Source organism: Thamnophis elegans, chromosome 2, assembly GCF_009769535.1.
Source record: "Thamnophis elegans isolate rThaEle1 chromosome 2, rThaEle1.pri, whole genome shotgun sequence".
Taxonomy (NCBI): Eukaryota; Metazoa; Chordata; class Lepidosauria; order Squamata; family Colubridae; genus Thamnophis; species Thamnophis elegans.
This window is the reverse complement of record NC_045542.1, coordinates 119,167,183-119,190,925: the sequence shown is the minus strand read 5'-3', so window position 1 is coordinate 119,190,925 and position 23,743 is coordinate 119,167,183.

The window sequence follows — 23,743 nt, the reverse complement described above, 5'->3', positions numbered from 1 at the left end:
TCCAGCAAGTCAGTAAAATAAGAGTAAGAGAGAGAATAGCTTCCAAAGCACGTTCTTCCCCTGATTTGTGGGCGGGTGTATGTGTCAAATATATGCTTTCCATAGTTTGGTAAAAAAAGAGTTTTGTCTCCTTCAAAAACAAAGCTGTTGGTGATGTCTTTTGAAAGACATGACAATGGAGCAGTGGTGGGATTCAAATTTTTTTATTACCGGTTCTGTAGGTATGGTTTGGTGGGTGTGGCATGGCTTGGTGGGTATGGCAGGGAAGAATACTGCAAAATCTCCATTCCCTCCCCACTCCAGGGGAAGGTTACTGCAAAATCCCCATTTCCTCCTGATCAGCTGGGACTCAGGAGGCAGAGAATAGATGGGGGTGGGGCCAGCCAGAGGTAGTATTTGCTGGTTTTCCGAACTGTCCCCTGCCTTTTATTCCCAGAGCTAGGGTGGGGTTTAGCTAGCTGTGGTGGCTTTTCCATCCCAAGGACCGGCCCATAGAGCCCCATTGCTCTCTCTCCCCTCTGCCTTCTATGCATCTGCCCATCAGGCATAGGCCCCAGCTGTTCCTCCTTTTCCTTATCAGCCATTTCTGGGCCTGGGGGTTGTTGATTCTCCATCTGGAGCTAATGGACAGCCAGGTTTGGCCTCTGTCTCTATCTCTAAGAGCTCCATTCCCTCTTCCCTCTCGGATCTCTCAGATTGCCTTGATGCTGGCCCCAACTCCCATTCCGCCTCCTCATCTGATTTGGCTGCTGGAGAAGCTGACAGGCCACAACACTTTCCAAACAGAGCCATGTGTTGTATGGAGATGCATATCCTGTGTGCTGATTGGTTGGTCCTGTCCTATTTGGTACTTTCCTATTTGAGCATATCCTAGCCAGGACATTAACATTTGCACACATATAAATGCAACAGCTATGCAACTATCTCCGAAGCACAAATGCATACATTGCCTGACATTACAGTGACCCAGAAGTCAAATGCAGCCTTTAGTGACCATTTGATTCAACTTGATTAGGTCTGCAGATCACAAAAAAACAGATTCAAATCAAGTGGTGTGGTGTGGGTGGGAGCACAAAAGCATCATAACAATAAGAGCTGTTTGATGATAATGCCATGATATAACAAAGTGATGGATTATCATTTGGGGAATTTGTTTGAGTGGAGATTAGCTAACAGTCCATCCAGGACATTAATTTTTGATTCCTGCACTAAGCAAGAGATTGGCCAATAGGACCCTTTTCAACTCTAGGATCTTTGGATAACAGAGATGGTAAGAGAAATTAGAATAAGGTATGAAATGCTTTGCAGGATTTTCCCTGGGACTCAACCATGTACAGTATATTCAATTAAGAGGGTGAAAATTGTACAAACAGCATATATGGCAGGGTTATCTAGGAAGGGAAAACTTGGTAGTTTATCTTTTGGATCTTTAATTAAGGATGAGTGAAAAATTAATCTAGAAAATAAATCATGTCAGGCAGAGGTTTGATCACGTAATTCTTAAAACAATGGGTTGAAAAAAAAAGTTTGCTAAGGTATGTTTGTCATATTGTAAGTCATCATTTCCTTTTTTACTTCTGTTTCTCTGTTTCTTATGCTTCTACTCTATTATCTCCTGATCTTTTCCCTTCTTTTCCTTCTCTTTTCCCCTCCTTCTCCTTCCCCTTCTCCTTCTCCATCTCTTTCTACTCCATCCCTCCCTGTTCTGCTGCTTCTACTTCTCTGCTTTTCCTTCTCTTTCTCTTCTGCTTCTACCATCAGTTGATAAAAATGGTCTTAAGACTGTTTGCAAATGCAGTATTGAAAAGTTGATATGGGGGGGGGAGATGGAGTACACTACCAACAACAACTCTGTCTTTATCACCATCTTATGGTTTGCAACTATAATGGACTTGTTATAAAATAATAAATAATACTAATTTTTTTGAAAAGAAAATCCCATTTATGCTTATGATCTCTTGATAATGTATTGCAATAGATCTGAGTACATAAAATGACACAAAACTATGCACATCACAAATAGAATATTATAAAATACAACAGTGATGCGTACAATTTAAAATGCAAATCTATAAATTAGTAAAGCAAATGGAAAATTGAGAATCAGGGATTAAAAAGTAGAGAAGCCAGAAATAGAATTTATTATACTGATTTGACTAAATCAATTCATCTTCATATGAAACAAAACTAACGAAGGGCATTGAAGAATTTGTAGCAAAGCTTAATCTAAGTCAATTCTTTCCCTAAAGCATTATGATTAGATAGCTTCTAGCAAACCGTTTCCCTTTGATTAAAAGTTATACCTGTCAATCATTCACTTCGTCTACCTCCTTCTGCTACTAACCTGTATAAAAACATAAAAGTAGCTATGAATTTTTGCAAGCTAGCATTCTCACTTTCTTCATTACTTTCAAAAACTGAATCATTTACACGTTTGTCAACGGATCAGAATTTAGATCTTATTGTTTCAGAGGGAACCCTAGTAAATCTTCTAATTTCTCTGATCGCGTTGATTCAGCTAAATTCAGTGCACTTCCTATGACCTCAATGTAGCTGTTTATTACTATGACCTACCATAGATAAAATATTAATTACTCTAAATAGGCATTCTTATTTTCAGGATATCTGATTGCCTGAATGGTTTGGATGACCCCCAAGCTTTTCAAATCAAATGACTTTCTCTCTGCATTTTCATGTCTCTGAGCTGAAAACTAAAAAAGCATCAGTGAATATCTTAGTGTCTCTGATAAATCTGCCAGTTGCATTGTCAACCAACCCTGCTTCTGGCTACACTGGTTTAAATCTGTCAATTTCAAAAGTACTGTGATTTAACTGTACCTTTGGTTTCATGGAGCTTTCCAAGTCTTAGCTCATTCATCCTCACAGCAGCAATCTAGAAAGACAAGCTGTGATTATTTTTTTGCTTTACGGAAAAATAACTGATGCTGAAGAAATAATGTCTGACTCTGTCTATATATCTGGCCTAATTTTACTTGTGAATTTTTCAAGTATAATTGTTGGGACTAGACCAAAGTACATTTGGTTAACCTGTGATTATTAATCACCCTTTGCTCAGAGTTTTCCTCATCATTTGCCTTGTGTATTCATTCAGAAGTACTTTCCAAACAAAGCAGATAAGATAAACCCTCTCTTTGACAGAAACAAGCATTAGCAATTGCAAGAAAGATTGATACGCCTCTCAAGGGTACCCAGAAATGCTATTGCTGTTTTGTTCTTGGGTGGCTGTGTTCTCATTGGAGGGGACTCTTGGCTGGAGATGACTTTCCATTTCTGGATCTGTGGGATTAGAAAAAAAAAGTGCCCAAATTCACAATGGTTGATATGCCAGAATTAGAATTTTGGAAAACATAGAGGTATGTTTCAGTGGTGAAATTCTAAATTTTTTACTACTGGTTTTGTGGGCATGGCTTGGTGGGTATGGCAGGGAAAGGATACTGCAAAATTTCCATTCCCTCCCCACTCCAGGGGAAGGTTACTGCAAAATACCCATTTCCTCCTGATCAGCTGGGACTCAGGAGGCAGAGAATAGATGGTGTGGGGCCAGCCAGAGGTGGTATTTGCTGGTTCTCCGAACTACTCAAAGTTTCTGCTACCAGTTCTTCAGAACTGGTCAGAACCTTCTGAATTTCACCCCTGTTATGTTACAATAGAAACACAGGGAAAATGATTCAACCTATTGTCTCTTATTTTTGTGATGTGTGGAAATCTGTATATCAAGGCATGGTTTTGAGTGAGCAGGAAGAGGCAGGCAAGCAAGTACTGATTAACTGACAGATATCTTTGCTGTGTTTTTGGCCAGAAAAGGCAAGCACTGAGTTGCTCCCTTATGAGGAGGCAGTGACCCAAGTCATGAACTGACTGTGTTTATTAAGATGAGCCTGGACTCAACTCTGACATGGAACAGAAAGAACTTAACATGTTGAAAGGAACCCACCTTTCCTCCCTGTAATGTGGGAAAGCTTAACTTTGGGTAGAGACCAATATCCTCCCGAGTATTGATTGACCTTTGCAAATTCTAGCTTTGCTCCTCAGTTTCCTGAGGTCCAGATCAATCTGAAAACAGTTGAAGCTGTCCAGCTTATTCTATGATGTATTTTCAACTGAATTCAGAAGGACAGGAAAATGAACAAGCTTATTCTCTGATTGAATCAGAAACAAAATGAATGAAAAGACACAGTTGGAAAATTCTATGGGATGAGATCAATTACAGTGGTACTAATAACATATTCAATTTTTTGCTCCTCTGCTTAAATTTATAAATATGCAATAGACTTAGAGGGATTATTTAAATAAATTGTGCCATAGAACTTTTCTTCATGTCCATGAATGTAATGTTTCCTCATGACCTTGAGTTGGGAGGAGAACACACCACTGAACTTTACAGCTTACCTTTACCATACCTTAACAATAGGACTGGTTAGTGTTGCTCTTCCTACACATTACAACACAGGGTAGTTTCAGGCTCATCTGGTGGAATCCTTGTCATTCTTCTGCATCTCATACAGTCTTATCTACTGGAAGAAAAACGACCCATCAATTGATTCCTCCAAGCCTCCAACCAGTCTTGATTGAGGAACTGCTTCGAGCCTCTCTAGAAGCCTTTTACAGTTTTGCATTACATTTTACATGGTCCAGAACTCTTTAGCATTTTAAGCTGCAATCTTTAATCTGCATTCAAGCACTAAAAATGATGCAGCAGGTAGAACTTCTAAAAGGACACTATGTGATTGCCAAACTCTGGAAGAAGAGATCAGCCTTGTACAGTACAGAAAGGGAAAAGGTGGCTGCCACATGAGTCCCATAGAGCCCTTAGCTTTGGGTGCCAATGAGATTCTCTTGGAAGACCCTCAATTAAGAGGTGGTATTCAGCAGGTTATAACCAGTTCTGGAGAACCGGTTGCGGAAAATTTGAGTAGTTCAGAGAATTGGTAAATACCACCTCTGACTGGCCCCATTCCAATCTATTCTCTGCCCCCTGAGTCCCAGCTGATCGAAAGGAAATGGGGATTTTGCAGTAAACTTCCCTGGAGTGGGGTGGGAATGAAGATTTTACAGTATCCTTTCCCTTCCAAGCTTGCCAAGCCACGCCTACAAAGTCATGTCACGCCCACCAAGCCACATCCACAGAACCAATAGTAAAAAAATTGAATCCCACCACTGCTTTTATTGGTCTTCCATGAAGTCAATATTCATATGTGTGGGTATAAAAAAATTAAAGAAAGAGTTTATTCTCAAAGGTGCTTTTTCAAAAGGCAACTGGACTTTTTTGTTTTTCTTGAAGATGTTTCGCTTCTCATCCAAGAAATTTTAGTCCTGAATTGAAGAACGTCTTGGATGAGAAATGAAACGCCTTCAATTAAAAACAAAGAAAGTCCGGTTGCCTTTTGAAAAAGCACCTTTGGGACAACCATGACCTGGATGGCTGAGAATCTCCATAGACATTTAGAAGAAATAGCTGTGCCAGTGCAGCTTCTGTTAACTTTGACAAATCACAATTAAAATGACATGGAGGTGCAGAGTTAGAGAGGAGGGGGCATTTCAAGGAATGGCCAATTGAAGCTCAGCAGATTGCTAGCCTCTGAAGACTGTTTTGCCATCTGATATGAAATGGAAACCACATGGGAGTTTTTCTGATACCATAGAATGGAAACCACCAGCTTCATGCTAGAGCACATAGCCTGATTTCAGCCTGCCTTAGGAGTAGGGCAGCCATGAGATCAGGGCTATGTTGTGAAGTTGAGTTTTTAACCTTATTTATTTATTAAATTTCTAAATAACTGCTTGGTGATTCTAAGCAGCTTATTACACCGAAATGGTGCTAAATAATACCACTCCTGCTGCTAGGGATTGTAATTGGAAGAATGCCATTGTGTTAATGTTCCATTCGTAGGTTGGCCATTAGCATCAAGATGATCTTGGTGTGTCAATAGTCCTGGACAAGAAAGACCTTTGATCTGATCCAGTGAGTTTCTTTCATTCTTTCAAGGAAAATGTCAGTGGGCTCAGAAAGTAATATAACTGAATTCTTGCAAATGTAAATAGATTTGTATTTTACTCCCAAACAATAATTGTAAGATAATGACAGCAGAAAATGTATTATAACAACAGATGCTTGGCAGCACAACTATCACCGAAACAAGGGAAAATGAAAATATCACTGTTTCAACACATCTTTTTCTTTCATTTCTATATAAACCTTTTGTCTTTTAAACAAAGAGTCATAGTTAGCTTCAACAATTACTTAAGCACAGTGTTCCTGTGAATAAATCTACCCTTTTTTTGGTCTCTATGTTCTGTTTTTTAAAAAAATATGTGGTGCTTATAAATGTCAAGGACAGATCTACAGCACCAAAGAGAGGCCATGCAGGGATGTCATGAATATTTTTCCATTCAACTCTGTCAATGCATCTGAAAATCTGACAGGCAACACCTCCTACTCTGTCACTCTTCTTCCTGGTGAAATTTTGTCTGAAATCCTCTATTTTGACATACATGTATCTCCTCTGCAAGATTATAATGGGCTAGAAGAAAGAATAATAATAAACACATTGCACGAGTGGATTTTTAAACAGTATTATTAAAAAAAATCCCATTTGAAACCAAATCTCCAGAGGGAAAAGCTTAGTGTATTGACATCTTACTTGGTTGAATGAGATTTCCCATAGATTTTCAGGGAGGCAGATCCCATTCTATTGTGTGTCCTGGTCATTACTGAATTGTCATCATGAAATTTGTCAGATGGTAGACTGGTTTTCCTTCAGTAAAATAATAGGAAGATCAGGCACTGATGAAACAAATGGATAATATTTTTACAGACAAAGTGTTTAGGATTGTGTGTCTGTGCCTGAATTTGAGTTGGAAAGGACCTTGAAGGTCTTCTAGTCCAAGTCTCTGCTCAAGCAGAAGACTCTATACCATTTCATACAAATCACTCTCTCTTTTTAAAAGCCTTCAGTGATGGAGGCTGAAGGCAAGGCATTCCAGTGGCTTATTGTTCTCACTGTTAGGAAATTTCTGCTTAGTTTTAGGATCAATCTCTCCTTGATTAGTTTCCATCCATTGTTTGTCTTTTCTCCTGGTGCTTTCTTTGTGGCAGCCTCTCAAATACTGGAACACTGTTATCATGTTGGCCCTAGTCCTTCTTTTCACTAGTCTAGACATACCTGTATGATGATGCAGAAATATGAAGAGGGGTCAGACAGGACTGTATTCTATCTCTGCTGTTGTTTAATATCTATTCTGAGTCAATTTTCAATGAAGCAGTGGAAAACATTGATGCTGGCCTCAAAGTAAATGGGGTTCAGACCAACAATTTAAGATATGCTGAAGATACAGTTCTGCTTGCCAGTAAGCATGAAGACTTTCAGCTCCTTATCAACAGAGTCTCAGAAATATCTGAAAAATCTGGCTTGAAGCCTCAAAAACCAAGATCATGGTCATCAGCAAACAACCCATTAACGTACCACTGATAAATTCGGAAGGAATACCAGCAGAAAAAGTTGGAAGGATCATGTACCTCGGTTTTAATTTACATAAAAGCTGGGACATGATCAGTGAAGTAAAGACAAGGATAGAGAAAGCTTGAACAGCATTCTTCAAAATGAAAAAGGTCTTCTGCAGCCACGACATAAGCCTAAGTCTGGAAATCAGGTTTGTCAGATGTTACATCTTTTCTATCCTGCTCTACGGAGTAGAGACTTGGTCTCTGACAGAAAACCACTTGAAGAAGCATTTGAATTGTGGATTTACAGATGGCTTTTATGTATAAGCCACCTGGGAAAGCAAAGGGAAATCATCAAAGCCATTAAAAAATGAAAGTTAGACTATTATGGACATGTGATGAAACACCCAGAAAAATACAGCATCCTTCACTTAATCCTCCAGTGAAAAATTGAAGGCAAACAAGGTCCAGGCAGAAAAAGAACATCATGTCTTCAAAACCTAAGGGACTGGTTTGGACAAAACTCAGCAGCATATTTTCATTTGGCTATTAACAAAAATAGGATTGCCAACATGATCGCCAACGTCCGATGACGGATATGGCACAAGAAGAAGAAGACATACCTGTGTCTGTGTTTGGTCTGCGCTTGTGAGTGAAGTAAATCTCCTTGCCATTCCACAAGAAACACATCAAAACGAAGTATTCAAGCATAATAAAAACACACTTTTTGGTTTTTATTATTTCCTGGAGTAAATAGGGACACTCATTAATTCACACCACCTACTCGCTATCAATCTATTTGGGAGGATTTAGCAATTCCATTATTCTTAATGTGAAAAATAAATAGAAAGTAGGTGTTTAGAAAGTGTTTATTATGGGTATTCATTTGTTGTTGTTTTTCTTATTTGTGAGCTTGTTGTTATGATTTTGTGTTCAGAACTATCTTTAGCTACATTGCAAGAGCTATATTGTGAAATTTGATCAGCATTTAAAATTAACAAAACAATATTTTAAAAAGAAATATCACATAAATTTATGATGGATATAAGTCTATCTCCAAGCTGCATTAGTCATAGCACAATGCTGGGCATCAATGCATGTGGTGTATAGGTTGATGTCTGATATAACATATAACCTAGTAAATGTGAACTATGCTCACTTGGACACAGACTTGAACAACTGCTTGAATGCCCACATATCTGTCTCAGCTCACTTCCAAATGAATTGTGTGATTCTCTATGCACAGCTGCTGGGAAACTTCAAATATTATTGAATGCAAAGATCAGACGTTTGTTAAGCAACCATAATTAGATAGGATTAGAGAATGCCAGCATTGTTTTTAATTGTCTGCTTATTTGTTTCTGGGCTCAATTTCATAAATCATAGAGTTGGAAATGGCTATTTAGGTCATCAAGTCCAACCCTCTGCTCAGTGCAAGAATTCAAATTAAGCAGTCCTGACAGATGGCTGTCCAGCTTCTGCTTGAATATTTCCAACCAAGGGGAGATCACAACCTTCCGTGATAATTGGTTCCACGGTCCGACTGCTATTATCATTAGCAACTTTTTTAAAAACATAAAATCAGAATCTCCCTTCCTGTTACTTAAAACCATGATTCCATCTTTTACTCATGGCATGAAAGACAATAGATTTGTGGCTTATTCTATGTTATTCCCATTCAGCTAGAAGGGACACATTATTTCCCCACCCAAGCACCTTAGCTCAATAGTAAAGAGGTCAATCTCTTTCTCAATCCCTAGACTTTCATTTTTAATGCCTTGATATTCCTCTTTGCTCTTCCACACAGATTCCATTTTGCCTGGAGTTTTAAGTTGGTGTTAGTCTATTTGAGGCATCTTGGTTGAAAAAAATGTTGCTTTGTGATATATTGTTTCACCGAATTAAGGGTTGCAAGACACAAGACCTTTGGTAGTATATGGCTATAGGCCTTACAATGAGGTTCAAATCATATAATGTAATATGCAGGTGAAACTCAAAAAATTAGAATATCGTGCAAAAGTTCATTTATTTCAGTAATGGAACTTAAAAGGTGAAACTAATATATGAGATAGGCTCATTACATGCAAAGCAAGATAGTTCAAGCCATGATTTGTCATAATTGTGATGATTATGGCTCATGAAAACCCCAAATCCACCATCTCAGAAAATTAGAATATTATATGCAATCAATAAAACAAGGATTGTACATAGAACAATATCGGACCTCTGAAAAGTATAAGTATGTACTCAGTACTTGGTTTGGGCCCCTTTTGCAGCAATTACTGCCTCAATGAGGCGTGGCATGGAAGCCTGTGGCACTGCTGAGGTGTTATGGAAGACCAGGATGCTTCAATGTGACCTTCAGCTCTTCTGCATTGTTCAGTCTCATGTCTCTCATCTTTCTCTTGGCAATGCCCATAGATTCTCTATGGGGTTCAGGTCAGGTGAGTTTGCTGGCCAATCAAGCACAGTAATCCCATGGTCACTGAACCAGGTTTTGGTGCTTTTGGCAGTGTGGGAAGGTGCCAAGTCCTGCTGGAAGCATCCCCATAAAGCTCGTCTATGGAAGGAAGCATGAAGTGCCCCAAAATCTCCTGGTAGACGGCTGCATTGACCCTGGACTTAATGAAGCACAGTGGACCAACACGAGCAGATGACATGGCTCCCCAAATCAACACAGACTGTGGAAACTTCACATTGGACTTCAAGCATCTTGCAGTGTGTACCTCTCCATTCTTTCTCCATACTCTGGGTCCTTGGTTTCCAAATGAGACGCAAAAGTTGCTCTCATCAGAAAAGAGGACTTTGGACCACTGAACAACAGACCAGGTCTGTTTTTCTTTATCCCAGAGAAGACACTTCTGATCTTGTTTGTTGTTCAGGAGCAGCTTGACAAGAGGAAGACAACATTTGAAGCCCATGTCCAGGATCCATCTGTGTGTGGTGGCTCTTGATGCACTGACTCCAGCCTCAATCCACTCCTTGTGAAAGTCCCCAACACTTTGAATGGCCTTTTCCTGACAATCCTCTCCAGGCTGCGGTCATCCCTGCTGCTTGTGCATCTTTTTCTTCCACACTTTTCCCTTCCACATAACTTTCTATTAATGTGCTTTGATACAGCACTTTGGGAACATCCAAGTTCTTTTTGCAATTACCTTTTGAGGCTTTTCCTCCTTATGGAGGGTGTCAGTGATGGTTTTCTGCACAACTGTCAGGTCAGCAGTCTTTCCCATGATTGTGATTCCTACTGAACCAGACTGAAAGACCATTTAAAGGCTCAGGAACCCTTTGCAGGTGTTATGGCTTAATTGGCTGATTAGAGTGGGACACTTTGAGCCTAGAATATTGCACCTTTTCACAATATTCTAATTTTCTGAGATGGTGGATTTGGGGTTTTCATGAGCTGATATTGTCATAATCATCACAATTATGACAAATCACAGCTTGAACTATCTTGCTTTGCCTGTAATGAGTCTATCTCATATATTAGTTTCATCTTTTAAGTTGCATTACTGAAATAAACGAACTTTTGCACGATATTCTAATTTTTCGAGTTTCACCTGTATATTGACTTTTGATATTCATGATGGCCTTGGCCAACCAAGGCTTTTACACATAGTAGTGCTTTTTAGTAAGATGTAGATGTGGATTTCATCACCAGCCTTGGTGGCATTCTTTATTAGTGGCAAGAAAATTATGCCAGTTTTGGCACATAATGAAGTATGCCACAAGTGCATCCAAAGCCCACTTTTACCAATGATTTTCATGCTAGAATCTCTAATCAAAAGAGTTTACCTTTGGAGCCAACATATTGTTGTCTGTAGGTGATATTTACTGATATTTACTTAAGAATATGAAGAAGTACCTGAGAGAAATAAGGCTCTTGTTATATGTGGAATGTTGCACATAATTGTTCTTTTGTAATTATACTCCTTATTCCTATGAAATTCTACTCAGTCCCATTGTATTCTTGGCAATTGGTATGCTTCTATTTTGTATTTCATAAAGAGATCCATATATCAAACATTGTGAAAGACTTAATGCACCTGTTAGTGGAAAACAACTCCCTTGCTTTTACTCTTTAGATGCTTGCATAACACTGCTATTTTTCATTATTCTGGTGACAGTAGCAAGTTCAGAAAGGTATTTCTCAAGATTGAAAATTACTTAAGGGGCATAATATCTCAAGGACAACTGCTTAGATTTGTAAACCTAAATATAAAAATCAGATAAAAGACATAATTTTAACCAAAACTTATCCTTCAATCAAGATCAAGTCTAATAAAGAAATCAAATTATTTTTCATTTATAAATGTAAAATATATAACATTGAAAGTATGTAGTACATGATGTTTAGTGCTCATACATCCTTCTGTTTTCTGCTTGTGATTTGTTTTGTACTTCAAGCTCATTGTTTCTAGGGCTCACCTTTCAAGGCATAATGAATACAATAAAAACTTACACGAAATGGTGTCCCTATGTATGATTTGAAGAGCAAAATTTCTCATGTTTATAAAGTTAAAGACAACTAGGTAGAAGGTTTGTCTGCAAAGCTAGCATTTCTCTCTCTCTCTCATTTATCATATCTCCTATCTATCTATCTATCTATCTATCATCTATCTATCTATCTATCTATCTATCTATCTATCTATCATCTATCTATCTATCTATCTATCTCTATCCATCCATCCATCCATCCATCTATCTATCACCTACCTACCTACCTACCTACCTACCTACCTACCTACCTACCTACCTACATCTATCTATCTATCTATCTATCTATCTATCTATCTATCTATCTATCATCTATCTATCTATCTATCTATCTATCTATCTATCTATCTATCTATCTATCTCTATCCATCCATCCATCCATCCATCTATCTATCACCTACCTACCTACCTACCTACCTACCTACCTACCTACCTACCTACATCTATCTATCTATCTATCTATCTATCTATCTATCTATCTATCTATCTATCATCTATCTATCATTTATCTCTATATACTTATGTCTATGTATCAGTGGTGGGTTTCCATTTTTCTTATTCTGGTTCTCTCACTCGCACAATGCTTGTCTGGGCAGGTGGGCAGAGCCTCCCTCCACCAAATCCACTTCTGCTATGTCTGTCTGTCTGTCTGTCTGTCTGTCTATCATCTATCTATCTATCTATCTATCTATCTATCTATCTATCTATCTATCTATCTTATCTTATCCCCCCTACTATTTAACATCTACATGAAACCGCTGGGCGAGATCATTCGGAGGCACGGGATAAGATACCACCAATACGCGGACGATACTCAGCTGTATCTGTCCGCCCCGTGCCAACTCAATGAAGCGGTGGACGTGATGAGCTGGGGTCTCGAAGCCGTTAGGGACTGGATGAGAGCTAACAAACTGGTACTCAACCCGGACAAGACCGAGTGGCTGTTGTGTTTCCCTCCCAATAATTTGGCTAGTGTTCCATCACTCAGGCTGGTGGGCCAAATTTTATACCCCTCAGACAGGGTTCGCAACTTGGGAGTCCTCCTGGACCCACAGCTGACCTTTGACCACCACCTGTCGGCTGTGACCAGGGGGGCATTTGCCCAGGTTCGCCTGGTGCGCCAGTTGCGAACCTACCTGAACCGGGAGGCTCTCACAACGGTCACTTGGGCCCTTGTGACCTCTAGGCTGGAATACTGCAATGTGCTCTACATGGGGCTGCCCTTGAAGAGCATCCGGCGTCTTCAGCTAGTCCAGAATGCGGCCGCGCGAGTGATTGTGGGCGCACCGCGGTTCGCCCACATAACACCTATCCTCCGCGAGCTGCGCTGGCTACCTGTTGATCTCTGGGTGCGCTTCAAGGTACTACTTACCACCCATAAAGCCCTCCATGGTAGTGGATCTGAGTACTTGAGAGACCGCCTCCTGCCAATTACCTCCCTACGACCTATTAGATCACACAGATTAGGCCTCCTCTGAGTTCCATCCGCCAGTCAGTGTCGACTGGCAACTACGCGGAGGAGAGCCTTTTCAGTAGTAGCTCTGACCCTTTGGAACGATCTCCCCGTGGAGATTCGCAACCTCACCACCGTCCAGACCTTCCGCACAGCCCTCAAGGCCTGGCTATCCCGTCAGGCCTGGGGATAAAGATTCTAATCCATCCCCACCCGAATGATGAATGAATGTTGTGTTCTATTTTTACTTATGTATTGTCTCATGTCTTGTCTTGTATTCCCCTCCCCACAAATTGTAAGCCGCCCTGAGTCCCCTCAGGGAAAAGGGCGGCCTATAAATAATAAACAAATCAAAAAATCAAATATCTATCTATCTATCTATCTATCTATCTATCTATCTAACTAATATCTATCTATCTATCTATCTATCTATCTATCTATCTATCTATCTATCTATCTATCTATCTATCTATCTATCTATCTACACTGGTGTTTCTGCAGACCCCATAGTTTCTAAGAAGCATAGGAAAGGATTCAGAGAGAGCTGTTCTGCAAAAATGGAGCATTTTGTGTGTGCTTGTGTGTGAAACCAGGCAGCAAAGCAGAGAATGTTGCTGCTGTAGCAGAATGCACTCTTGCATTTCCCACAGTCATGCATCACAGCAGCAACAAATCAATAGAATGTACTTCTCTCTTGCTAAGAAAAGTATTTCCAAATCTAAAGAAAGCTTGAATATTTTCTAGTGTCTCAACCAAGTAAGACACTATTGTGAAATATGTGTTTGCCCTGGAGATACCCAGTAAATCTTTTCCTGAAAATTCCATCTTTCTCTTTAAAATGACAACAGGCAGCAAAGTTCATGGTTATCCAACACTTTGACAACAAAAGAATTAAATTTTTAAAACTTCAGGATACTTGCAGTGAGACAATATTGTGCTATCTTATCAAAGTTCTAAAACAAATATGGTTTGTTTCAGAAATGTGTGTCATTTAGAGAAATAACCACAATATTATGTTTTGTGGACTTTGGGATGATGAAGACAGAGGAAAGTATTTTAACTGGTGTGAGCTATCCATTGTGTATGTTCAACAACTGCATCCATCACAGAGCAGACATATTTTCTGTTGATGCTAAGAATAGTGTTATAAAAATCTATCAGTACTTCCAATATTCATAATTCAGACTGAGTTACTAAAAGAGAACTATGGGATTGCTGAAGATGAGTAGAGAAGACAGCTATGTCACAGCAAGTCTCAGGGGCTGCCCCCATTTCATGGTGTAACAAAATTACATCAAGCTACATCTGGTTTTGAATCTTTCTTGCCCCAGTACAGCATTCTATGTTCAAGAAAGTGTTGAAGCATGATTTCATAGAACACAGAATCATAGGACCAGAAGGGACTTCAGAGGTCTTTTACTCAAACCCCCAACTCAAAGCAGCAGACCTTACTCTATCATGGTCAAATAGTTTTCTAGTCTATTTTTAAAAACCTCCATTGATAGAGCACCCAAAATTCCAAGAGGCAAGTTATTCCATTGATTAATTGTTCTCACTGTGAAAAAAAAATCTTATCTCTAGGTTGGATCTCTCTTTTTAACTTCAGTGAATTATAGCAATAGCAATAGCAGTTAGACTTATATACCGCTTCATAGGGCTTTCAGCCCTCTCTAAGCGGTTTACAGAGTCAGCATATTGCCCCCAACAACAATCTGGGTCCTCATTTTACCCACCTCGGAAGGATGGAAGGCTGAGTCAACCCTGAGCCGGTGAGATTTGAACAGCTGAACTGCAGAACTGCAGTCAGCTGAAGTAGCCTGCAGTGCTGCATTTAACCACTGCACCACCTCGGCTCTTTTATACATCTGGTGTATGAAATAATTCATGACTGCCTTCTATTCACATACCGAAGAGCTAGAATGGGGAAAAAGCTCTACTATGGAAGTGATGAAGACATTGGACTTTCTGGACACCAGAAAGTAGTAGAAATCACAACTTAGATGTTCTTAAGGTAAGGGAATGCTTTCACAAGGCAGCATGTCATTTCAATAGTATCTGCATAAAATACTCGGATGGCACCTTTGCAAGGGTTTCCCTGCTTCCTGTGGATGTTCCTAAGTGATATGGAAAAGTGATCATGAAAGCATGTATAAAATGCTTTAGTGAAAAGAAATTGGAAACTGATAAAATCAAGAGCTTTGCTCTGTTAGATAATCTAAAATAGATACAGACAGACAGACAGATAGATAGATAGATAGATAGATAGATAGATAGATAGATAGATAGATGGATGGATGGATGGATGGATGGATGGATGGATGGATGGATGGACGGACGGACAGACAGTCAGAGGCTTCTGGTGATAAAGAATTTCTGGGTTTCGCTATCAGCGCTAGACTAAATACTTTCAGAAAGCTAATTTATTCAGATTTGCTAAAATATGGTTAATTCTTCTTTTCAATTCCCACTACAGTGCAAAACATGGAACATAGCTTTTCCCTGGAGTAAAGCTAGTAGACAAAGGAAATACAGTAACTACTACTAAAATAACCTAATAAATATTAATGGGTATAGCCAGAAGAAATAGAAAAGGACTAAGCGTTTTTTTAAAAAAATATTCTTAGCTTATTGGGAAGATATATAGAGTGTCTTCAAGCATCACTAGCATCAAAAATTATAGTGAGAAATGCAGATATATTTATCTATTCAAGTGTTGTTCCATGGATATTTTAATTCTTGTTCTATTGTAAACTGCTGTGACTCTGAATGGAGCTGAAAACATACTTTTACTACTACTACTACTACTACTACTACTACTACTACTACCACCACCACCACCACCGCCACCACCACCACCACCACCACCACCACCACCACTATTACTACTACCACTAATGCTACTATTACAAGCTTTAGCCATTCTCTGGGATACCAACTTGTGGCTGTGGTGTATCTAAGGGCTATGCTGGTGGTATCCAACAAATTGTCAGGGTCTCCCATGCCAGACCTGCAGTTAATTGAAAAATAAAAATCAAACAAACACAAGTAGTCATTTGGAATACTTAAAATTAAAAAGTTTTTTTTCTAACATGTGAAATTAAGGATATTGTACCCTCCGTTTGCACCTTTTGTTAAGTTTTCTTTCGTTGGTATTAATCTATAGCACTGATGGCGAACCTTTTTAGCACCGAGTGCCCAAATGGGAATGTATATGCATGTGTGCACACCAGAGCATCAGAAACCCAAAGAACAGCTGGCTGGTGTATGCCTGTTTTTTGGCAATTTCAGACTGAAAATAGTCTGAAAACAACCTGAAAATGGCCTGAAAACAACATGAAAACAGCCTGAAAATGGCCTGAAAACAACATGAAAACAGCCTGAAAACAACCTGAAAACGGCCTGAAAACAGCCTGAAAATGGCCCGGAAAATGACTTATTTTTTGGGCCATTTTCAGGCTGTTTTCTGGTTCTCTGGCACCCGTGAAGAGCAGCTCGTGATGGTGAGTGTGCCCACAGAGAGTGCTCTGCATGGCATAGGTTTGCCATCATGGGTCTATAGAGTGCTATCTTCCAGTTTGTTGGCCAGATGTTTTGTTCTTCAGAGCTGCTGGCAAATGACAGTAGTGTAGCTCAAAAGGAACTGGAAAAAATTGTATAACATCGGGACTTAACAATTAAAATACAAAGATATGGAATAAGCCAGAAACAATTTTCTTGATAATTATTGGAGCATTACGACAATGGAATTATTGAAGCAGATGACAGAATTAGAATTATTTGACCCGACAACATTTAGTTGATGAGAAACAGTTTTGCTTTGAACCAAAAATAAAGATATTTAGACAATTCTTAGCCTTAAATTAAATTAAGAAGAAATATATAGCAATAACAAGAGAAACAAGAAATATGCCAATCATACCAAAAGAACCAGACAGGTTGATCTCCACTAATCTTTCTGGCCATTTTTACCATTCCATTTTTACCTTTGTTTATAAACAACCTGAACTTTGCTATGTAATGTTTTCTTTTCATGATGAGATTGCCTTTGGCATCCATATAGGGATTCACAAATAAAATGATACTTAATTTTCTAGCATGCCAGCTTCCCATTTGTCATTTTTAATTAAGCAAATCTAAAAACTAGATTAATAAATAAGGTAGGGCAGAGTCTGCTGTTTGTCAAGGAAGGCTTAAAGGGGTACATTAATGCCCAAGAGACACTATGGAGGGCATCAATTCTAGGCTGTTTCCTCCAACAAAGAGGGGAGGAATCTTCTCCAGGGGGTGGGTTTGGGGCAGAAGAATGGGATCTTTGTGTGTGTGTGTGTGTGTGTGTATAATGTACACCCACCCACATGTATGTATGTATGTATGTATGTATGTATGTATGTATGTATATAACAATTGTGCTGATAAATAAATGCCTGTGGCTTAGTAGCTAATATAACTGCCTAATATATAATACAGCCCAGTTTCGATTCCCAGTAAGGGTATGGTTAGCTGATGAGAGCTAAATAGCTTGAAATAAATCTATACTAGTCTCCCTTTATTTATTTATCAGCACAATTGCAACACAAATATAACAAAGGCAACATTAAAAAAAATGGCTTACTGCCTGGATGGCTCCCAGAGTGAGTTGATAGACAGAAAAGGGAAGCAGTATGCTCCCTCCCATATTTGGCAATACCAGAAGATGCGACAAAATACATACCTATTTCCTTGGCTTAGCTGATAAAGGAGGAGAGCCTACATATTTCACTTCTACTGATGTTTTATCTTTGTTCTTCCCATTTATCTGCCAAGTGGGAAAGATGTGAAGTTTCAATTAAACTGATTTAGTGCTAAAACCTTATGCACAGGAATCTTCTCAATGAATGGTCAGCAACTGCTTAGAGGATCAACGGCAAATGGGTTAGACTTAGTTCACTTGTGACTACATAAAGATTCTAGAGTGATCTTCCTTTCACTCCACCTCCAGGTTCTGCCATCTCTTCTTCTACATAGGATGACATTTTGCAATGTTATTATTCTTTGCAAGGAGAGGAAGTTGATTAGTTTTTATTTTCATCTATGACAAATTGCTAGCTTTCTGGTATTGATATAGTAAAATGGTTCTCTAAAAAGGCAGAAAAACGTACATATTTCATCGATATATAGAAAATTTCATCCCAAAACTCTGGAGGAATACCATGCACTCACTCAGTGGCTTAGAAGCTGAGCTTGTCGATCAGAAAGGTTGGCAGTTTGAATCCCTCGCACTGCATAATGGAGTGAGCTCCCGTTACAGTTTCTGCCAGCCTAGCAGTTTGAAAGCATGTAAAAATGTAAGTAGAAAAATAGGGCCCACCTTTCGTACGAAGGTAACAGCGTTCTGTGCGCCTTTGGCATTTAGTCATGCTGGCCATATGACCACAAAGACATCTTCGGACAGCACTGGCTCTTTGGTTTTGAAACGGAGATGAGCACCACCCCTTAGAGTCAGGAACGACTAGCACATATGTGCGAGGGGAACCTTTACCTTTATAATCTACCCCTGGTAGCAAAGTAAAGTTTCAAGCTGTAAGTTCTGAGAACAAAAACAGATTTGAAGAGGTGTGAATTCACCTTCCATACTATACTATCTATCACCTCAGCCTCGGCTTTAAAAACTAGCTTTTAAGATCCTTCTTTATTTTGCAGTTGAATGTTTCATCAGAATCTTTCCGTGTTTATACTGTGATATTTCACAACTTCTGCCCACCCCACCCTAGTCTGTTTTCAACTATTTTGCTAACAAAAACTTTTTGCATAAGGGGCCCCTAAGCTTCACATTTGTATTGTCAACACGAAAGCTTGTGCCACTGTGGAATTGTTAAAAAAATCTGTGAGGGCAAGAGCACAATAAACGAAAACATGGACTATTAAATCAGGTAAGGTGGGGGGGGGGGTTAAGAATGCTAATTGTTTTACAGTTTCAGTGGGATATGTTTAGACAGTTTTTCCAGCATCCTGGGCCTTGTTATGACTCCCAGAATGAGAATCACCATTTACATTCCATTTCTTGTCCTTCATATAGCATTGGCCTGTGGCACCCTAAGTTAGAAATCTCTAAACTTGGCAATTTTATGTGGACTTCAACTTCCAGAATTTCTCAGCCAGCCACAAGTTGGCAAGTTTGGAGAGGCCTGCTCTAAGTCATTAAACTTAACACAGGTCAGAAAAGTTTTCTCTCCCCCCCGCCACCAGTTATCTTTGATGAAAGATAATTTGGCTAGAAATTCTTCTAGATGGAGATGAAAAAAACTTCAGGAAAATCTCATGGATGGACAGGGGCTTTTTTTATATATTTATTTCATTACATGGTAGTAACAGGTGTGTACAAATACCTTGTATTTTGTCACTTTGCATCTAATTCTGGGAAATTTTAGGAGTCCTTGGGGGAGTTTACTTCCTGTTGCCTTCCTCAGTCTGGTTCCCCATTTGAGAAGATTCCTCCCATTTTGCAGTGAACAAAAATATGTCAACCAAATTTTGCTGCCCCATGGCCAAGCTTTATGTTTCATCAGCAATCAAAATACAAACAAAGGAGCTCAAACTCCAAAGCCCTCAATCTTCATGTGCAAAGTGTCAGTTGTGGGTCTTTATGCAAGTTGTGTACATAAATATATACAAAAATATTCAAAATGTGTATAGTACATATTTTTTAAAAATAAGAGAAAACATCTGCTGCTAACCTGGATTGGGTTTCCATTAATCAACCCATTACCAGTAGGAAAAAAGAAAGAAAAGATCTTTTGTAGGTGTCTGGCTTACTTCAGTGACATGTATTGCTAGATAGATGTGCACTGAAATTATCACTGTGCACTCTGTTTACTTAGAAGTAAGACTTACTGAATTACACATGAAAATATACCTGCCTTAATTTACTATGCATTGGAAAATGAAGGGAGGAAGGAGTAGGGCTGTTTTGAGGTTCAATAGCATAATTCTTGTCTCTTTGATTTAATTTGCTCTAGAGGGGCTTTAAGCCTCATCAGCATGGTTGTCACAGCTATCTCAACCTTGATGAATACATTTTTCTCAGATATCTTATATACTATCTGAAACTAAATTTCCCAATTTTGCCAAACAACTCTGCAAAGTTTTTGTATTTGCTAAGAACATTTCACCCCATTTTCAGCCAGATTCTTTATTAGAGCCACTGTTGATGTAGATGATAATAATTGTTATTATTATTCCATGATGAAGTTGGAGTCATAATGGGTGAGCAGGTAAAAATAACAGACAAGCATGTAATGTATCCATCAACATATATTGTTGGATTGTTGTTGGAACTGGAATTATTTCTTTCTTGACTAAAGCAAAGGGGTAGAGCTAAATAGCCGATTATTCACATCTTAACAAGATCTACCTTGGTAGTTTGGATGATTTAAACCCCAAATTCAGCAATGAAGCTGGAAAGATTTTTCTGTGGCTTGTTCACCATCAAAAGGTAAATCAAAAGGAAAAGAACTCTGAATATTTATGCAGATTTTAGGATTGGGGATAATTAATTTAGTAGCTCACGATGAGAGAAAAAAAGAACTTCCATTATGGTGAACAGGCAGACATCAGAGTGCTCTATTTCTGGTTATTTGCGTCACTTGCACAAAAAATTATCTCTGGGTCAGTGGGAATGTTAATTAGAGAAATGGAATGCTTGGTGACAGAAGATGCTAAGATTTATTTTCTCTTTTCTTCTGATAAATTTATAAATTATAGCATTGAAGTGGATGGGAAAAACACACTACTAAGCTTTTTCTTTTTTCTTTTGTAGGCAGAAACCGACATGGATTCATACATAAGGCCTTTCTAAATAGTTCCAAGCACAAATATGAATGAAACCAACATTTTGGAAGCATTTTCATTAAAATGAATTGAATTGAATTTATTATATTTCTATGCTGCCCGTTTCCCCGAGGGGACTCAAGGCGGCTCACAACCCAAGTCATGGGGGGGGGGGGGGGGGATACAAATAGGGAAAAAAGACATGGACAGACAATACCACAATTTAAAAGCAACTCAACAGAGACATCATTCGAGCGGGGACAGGAACTCATCAGCCCCAGGCCTGTCGGAACAGCCAGGTTTTGAGGGCTTTGCGGAAATCTTGGAGGGTGGTGAGGGTCCGAATCTCCATGGGGAGCTCGTTCCAGAGGGCCGGAGCAGCCACAGAGAAGGCCCTCCTCCGGGTGGTCGCCAGTCGGCATTGGCCAGTGGATGGAATTCGGAGGAGGCCTAATCTGTGGGATCTAATCGGTCTATTGGAAGTAAAATGATAGAGACACTAACATGCCATAGATACAAATGGGATAAACAGCTATAAAGATACAACACACAGTGTTTATCAGCCTTCCCAACCTTAAGATATGCGAACCTCAGTCCTCAGGAATTGTTGGGTGGGGAATTCTGGGACTTGAAGTCCACACATCTGAAAGTTGCCTGGGTTGAGAAACACTGATCTAAGGAGTTAAAGCTGCAACCAACCAAACAAGAAGAAATGGTCCAGATACCATTGAAAGAAGAAAAATCACTGTTTGAGAACTTTTTTTTATTACAGTTTTTTTAATTTTTTATTTTCAAAACAAACACAACACATAAAATCTTCCTTTTTTACATACTGTAGAAAGTGTATCAGTTAGTTACAAAAAACTTTTGTGCATCTCTTCCACAGTCATCAAGTATAATTTATATTAACTCATGTATTTTAACTCAGATATTTATACATATTACCGTCATCATACCTCCATTTTCATTTGACTATAGTTGTTTAAATGCCCTTCATCATAAAATATACCAAGGTTTAATACATAACCACATACTGGCATTAAATTTGCTATTTCTAAAATCCTCCAATGACACTAAATCCTTATGTCCTATTCTAGCTAAACATCATAATATTTAATAACAAAGTTTTCTATCCTTCTTTCCAAATCACTGTTTACAATTCACATCTCATTTCCTTATATTGTACACACACATACATACATACATACATACATACATACATACATACATACATACGTTATTATCATTATCCCTCCTTTATTTGACTATATCCTGCATCATATCATTTCCCCCCCAGTAAACTGTTTGAGAACTCTTAATATACACTAACAATATTAGAACTGCTGCAGATTCAATTACAAAAAGATGTTTTGAGTATGCAAGAAAATGAACTTGGCAATTGTCTACCATTCTTTAATAGTATGGTACCATTCTTTTCCTAGGATTACAGGGTGACTGGAGAAACCTTCACCTGAGACAGACTTGAAAAGAACTTCAAAAACATGCTTAGTTAAAAAAAATAGATGGGTTGTCTCAATTATTCTTCTTCCTTCCATGACTCTTGGGAGAACGATGAGACGAAAGCAAACTTTTTTGGATCTGAAGCAAAGAACTTGATTCTCTCAAAGAGAAAATAGTGGGGTAAAAACCTCAGAAACCTTCACAAATCACATTAAAGAAGACTTTATCCAATTTGAAAAGCTGATAAGCAATGTGGTAGAGACATCAGAACAGTGCTGAGAGTAAATAGTGAAACCTTACAGCATATATAATTATTAGAGATACTTTTATGATTTTTAAGCATTACTTACAACCACAAGCAAGATAAGTTTATAGTAATCTATACAAGAGATCTTTGTGTTTAACTGCAGGTGGTATATCACTCAGAAATTGAAATATTATCTAGGCTTCCTATCTATTCATTATAGAAACTTGGTCATATTTTTGTAAGATTTTTCAGATCTGAAGCACAGTTTTGCATCTTGCATTTATGTCAGCAAGCAGAAAAAGATAATGATTGTTTCAGATCTGTTTCTACAAAACATTCACAAGGCAAGCTATTCAGTAAAGCTCATTTGGCAGCAAAATAAGGGGATTATTGCTTTTAAAAATTCTGAATTTTTTTTGTTTATCTCAGGATCCTGGAGTGAATAAGATTTACGACCTAAGAGGCTGCAGAGAAGCTTATTTTTTGTGGGATGAGTAAAGAAGTAGAAGTTTTTAAATATTTTTCTCATATTTTCAGAAAGAGATGGGATATCTCTGCCTGGAGACTGCAGAGTTCTCATATTGAATTTCATTGTGACTCATTTTGAAATCCCTGTTATATTTATTGTTGTATTTAATTTTTTTTAAGTTTTTGTTTCTTTTAAAATCTTTTTAAGTATTTCTTATTGTTTTCAGTGCTTTTTCCTTCTTTTCCATTTGTGATTTCTCCTACTTTTCTGTTCAGTTTTCACATTTTTTCATAAAATATTTCACTTATAGTATTTCTCCTTTTTTCCCTTTCATATATGAAAATAAAA